General features: G+C 44.3%; 1 pseudogene; it reads right to left on the bottom strand.

The window, feature by feature from the left end:
- Nucleotides 1-3,531: 3,531 nt before the first annotated feature.
- On the bottom strand, nucleotides 3,532-4,357 carry LOC121838491 (annotated as a pseudogene).
- Between the last annotated feature and the right edge of the window lie 463 nt (nucleotides 4,358-4,820).

Below are 4,820 nucleotides of genomic sequence, written 5' to 3'. Positions count from 1 at the left end.
GCAAGCAGCCGCGCTTCGACAGATAGTCTGGTCGCCTTGGATGGAAAACGCTTAGCTTAAGTGCCAGTCTGGAAACCGTGGGTATGCCTCATCACGGCTAGATGGCGCAAGCTACCACCCAATATAAAGGGTACACCATTAGTATCCAACCATCCATCCTGGCTCGACTATCAGACGAGCTACCAATGCCAGCAGCAAGATGGCAGTGCCCAGAGGCCGTACTTGCAAACGGCTATACTCTGTATAAGGCATGTTGGGCAACGTTGTCGAGGCAAGCAAAGCTTCCAAAGTGCAGCAGATCTTCACTGCAGCAAGAGCAAGTGGCTTCCTCTCGCATCTCATTTGCATGTACAACTATTTTTTTGACAAAAGAGACCTCTCGCAAAATTAAAGCAATCTTAGCTGCATACTGCCGCTCAAAGCGTCTCGGGATCCCATTGGCAGCAGTTCCGGTTTTGATTTTCCAATCTCCCTTCACAACATCCCGTCTAGGCCAAAGACAGTGCTTCCATTTTCAAAGAGGCATGTGACTTTCAAATAAATTTATAATACCGTTGGTGTTGCCTACCAGTACAGAAAGAATGCTGGAGCAAAATTTTGGGGGGGCTCCAAAAGTGCACAGACTTTGGGACAGGTAAACACAAAACTACGATAGCACATGGAAGAAGTATACTGGAGCGATCATCCTGTTCCATTGTCTCCTCAATGACCCAAGCTTTTTAAATAATTCGTAAGCAGGGAGGGTTACGATGCACTCTAAAGCGGTAGCCAGGCCGCCTGAACAGCATGGGACACAGCCGCCGTATTCCTACTCCTCGCTACGTCTAGACAGGTTCTTACGGCCGCTGGATGTCCGTGTTTTAACAATGACTCTCATGAATATGAATGGGTGCAATGTAAACGAGCGCCGACTTTATCTTCATGCAGTGCTGAGATTCATTACCTCATCAACGGGGCAATCGAAACTGAAGTCAATGGCACTCCTTTCCATGACCAAGGAGGTCCCACAATGCAACACATGCAGGGTTGCATGCAGGGATATTTGGTAGTAGTTTATTACAAATTGTTTTACGACGGTTCCTCCTTTTCTCCATTTAGCATTTATTACATCGAAGCAACAGCCAGGAACAAGAACACGAAGCAATAAAACAATAAAAGAACCCACACATTAAGGAGAGTGATGCCTCAAAGCAGGTGCTGTATAAATGCACGATTCTGGGAGCCAGAGTCGTGACGGAAAGGGAATGAGTGCGGGAGAGTTAGTTTCAAGCTCTTTACACCATTAGTCAATGAAGTACTGAAGACGCATTACACAATATCGGAAATGGGTGCAATGTCGAGTCATAGCACAACCTGCTGGGCAGTGCAAGAATAGACATTATACGAAACTTGAGTGGTGGTCTGACAACACCCAGAGCGTCGCCATTTTTATGTTGGCAAGTGCCGTTGGTACCAAAGCATAGTGGAGGCATCGGAGACAGCTGCAGGGGCAGTGTGAGATGGCGAGGCAGCTGTGTTTTCTTCCTTACGACCAGGAACGTGGACAAGTTTAAACAACCTACCGCAACAGCCCGTGGACACTGTCAGAGACGCCTTCGAGCCAACGACTCCTCGGAGGGCACTACGAAATGCATGCAGAGCACTCGTCCTGCACACATACAATACACCAGCACCCATTAGATTACCAACCATTAAGCATTGCACATACTTAGTGTTAAACGAAAAGGCCTCAGTTTACGTGTCTTGAATCGCAGACGTTCATCCGCACCGAAGGCAATGTGTAAGCTTGCTCCACTGGCTTCCACAGCTAAGGCGTAGGACTTGCTCCACTGCTCTGACGAGACTGTTGCCAGAAATGCACAGGCCTCCAAGTTTCGTAAGAGAATTGCGTTAGGCTGTTTAAACTGTTTGTTCAAATTCCATGGTTGTAAACTGGAAAACACAGCTGCTGCGCCATTACACTTTGCCAGAAAGTTTCTCTCGATGCTTCCATCGCGCTTAGGTACCGACGACTCTTGCCAAGATTAACATAGAGATGGTCTCAGTGTTGTCAAACCACCAAGCAATTTTGCATTAGGTCTATTCAATTAGCGATGTCCTAATCAGCAGAAGAAAGCACTGCTGGACATCACACACTTGGAAATGTCCCCCATCGAGGCATACGGTACAAAAAGACCTTTGCACGGTACAGGACACAAAAAAAAAACCTTGGAAAAAGCTCTTTCACACTTACTTTAGTATGCAAAGCCACAAATGATAGAAGAAGCAGGTGTCAAAATTGTAACTGCCAACGTTTTATTTTTTAAAACAAAACTGAATTTTACATTTTCTTAATCATGTTCTGCAGGTTTGTTTTTTCCACATAAAAGGTTTAAAAAAAACAAAGGCATTTTTCAAACATCATGAACCAAACCTCAAAGGAGTACACCTCAAGCGAGTGCAAAGAAACTGGGAACAAGAGCAAAAACATGACCCAATTTACATTAAGATGCAGAACATAGGGAGTAGCTGCCCTAAAAAACGTTAAATTTTCCCATTACATTGCCCAGCCTCAAGATTGCAACTGGCAAGGAATCATTCCTTACTCCCAAAAACATTTGTGTGATGACAAACGGTGGCATTTGAATGAAAGACTCGGGAACAAAATGCCAGACAGTGTAGCTCTGTGTCCGCAATCTCTTTAAACTACCACACTGGAATTCGAACTTAACCTTCCCAGATATTGAGGCATTTGAAAGGGCTATTTGCTGCGAGTGTTTTTATAAGAATGCCCTTGGGGTTTGTCAACCTCAATTGTTGGCCTGTGCCTGATGATCGAAGACCGTTTAGAAAATGACGTAGGATGCCACAGGCCTTAGTAAGACCTATTGCGCATAAGCGCTTCACAGGCGAGCTTAACTATTATCCTGAGCAATGCCTTAAGATTTATCGTGCACTCAGGTATATGTACATCTAAGTGTAAGTGCAAAGCTTGCACTTGAATGGCTTTTCACAAGTGTGTTTGGTTATGCCTTCTCAGATTCGAATTCCGAGCAAAAGCTTTTGGGCAAAGCTTGCACTTAAATGACTTTTCACCAGTGTGTGTTTTGTTATGCATTCTCAGAGATGAATTTGCAGTAAATGATTTTGTGCAAAGTTTGCACTTAAATGGCTTTGCACCAGTGTGGATTGGCATATGCCTTTTCAGACCGGAAGTCTGAGCAAAGGTTTCTGGGCAAAGCTTTCACTTAAATGGCTTTGCACCAGTGTGTGTTTGATTATGGTTTCTCAGATGTTCATTCCGTGCAAAGGTTTCTGGGCAAAGCTTGCATTTAAATGGTTTTTCACCAGTATGTGTTCGATTATGGCGTATCAGATGTGCATTCCCTAAAAAGGCTTGAGGGCAAAGCTTGCACTTAAATGGCTTCTCACCAGTGTGTGTCAAGATATGCTTTCTCAGAGAGGAATTCAGAGCAAATGATTTTGGGCAAAGCTTGCACTTAAATGGCTTTTCACTAGTGTGTGTTTGGTTATGCCTTCTCAGATATAAATTCAGAGAAAAGGCTTTTGGGCAAAGCTTGCACTTAAATGGCTTTGCAGCAGTGTGGGTAGCCATATGAGTTTTCAGATATGAAGTCCGAGCAAAGGTACCTGGGCAAAGTTTGCACTCAAATGGTTTTTCACCTGTGTGTGTTTGATTATGCCTTCTCAGATCTGTAGTCCGGGCAAAGGCTTTTGGACAAAGCTTGCACTTCAAAGGCTTTTCACCAGTGTGTGTTTGGTCATGCATTCTCAGATCTGAATTCCGAACAAAGGCTCGGGGGCAAAGCTTGCACTTAAATGGCTTTTCACCAGTGTGCGTTTGGTCATGCATTCTCAGATCTGAATTCCGAACAAAGGCTCGGGGGCAAAGCTTGCACTTAAATGGCTTTTCACCAGTGTGTGTCTGATTATGGTCCCTCAGATGTGATTCCCAAGCAAAGGCTTTTGGGCAAACCTTGCACTTAAATGGCTTCTCACCAGAGTATGTCTGGTTATGCCTTTTCAGGTCTGAGTTCCTAGCAAAGGCTTGGGGGCAAAGCTTGCACTTGAACTTATTGCTTTTGTACTTTTGAGTGTTGCTTGGCATTTTGGACCTAGAGCCAGAAGACACGGGAGGACACTGGCTCTTGAATTGTTCATCACCATGGGCAACCAGGTGGCTCACGATTCCCCGCTGATCTCTTGTGACATAGGCGCAGGAACAGCATCTGAACAAGACGTCCTCGGTGACTTTCAATGGGCTGGTGGTTTTTCCAAATGGTACAGCTCCATCACCTAGAAGAAAAACCCTCATGTATATTAGTACACACAAGAAATCCCCAACCAAAATAGCCATCTAGTTTAGAAAGGGTAGCCCTTAATGCAGTCTTGCTGAAGCTATGCAGTGTAACATGTTGCTGCCTTTTGAATAAAGTTCACAGAAGCACTCAAGCACAACTGACACCAGTATTTGATTGGAGTCCCTAGCCTTTAAAGGAGTTGTGCAACAATTTTAAAGTTGAACGAATTTGCATCTTCCACTTGTGGGATTGTTTATCTTGTCACAAAGGACAGAAAACGCATCTTCCTTCGAAATGCAGCGATTCCGCGGTGCAATTACGAGGCAGAATTTCGAATATTTCTCGGCCTGCAGCTGCGAGCGGTGGCCTTGAAAACCATGCTGTGTGACGTCAAAAACTTGTAAAAAGATTGCAAGCTGTGCAAATACCTGCTCCATAAAAGATAATTTTTCTATAAATCTTGTCGTTCCAACATAAATATAAATGCATCAAAAACCTGGTATCATAGACAAACTCTTT

Source organism: Ixodes scapularis, unplaced genomic scaffold (genome assembly GCF_016920785.2).
Source record: "Ixodes scapularis isolate PalLabHiFi unplaced genomic scaffold, ASM1692078v2 PGA_scaffold6__148_contigs__length_123643588, whole genome shotgun sequence".
Taxonomy (NCBI): domain Eukaryota; kingdom Metazoa; phylum Arthropoda; class Arachnida; order Ixodida; family Ixodidae; genus Ixodes; species Ixodes scapularis.
Note: the sequence above shows the minus strand (reverse complement) of the source record. Positions and strands in the feature narration are given on the sequence as shown.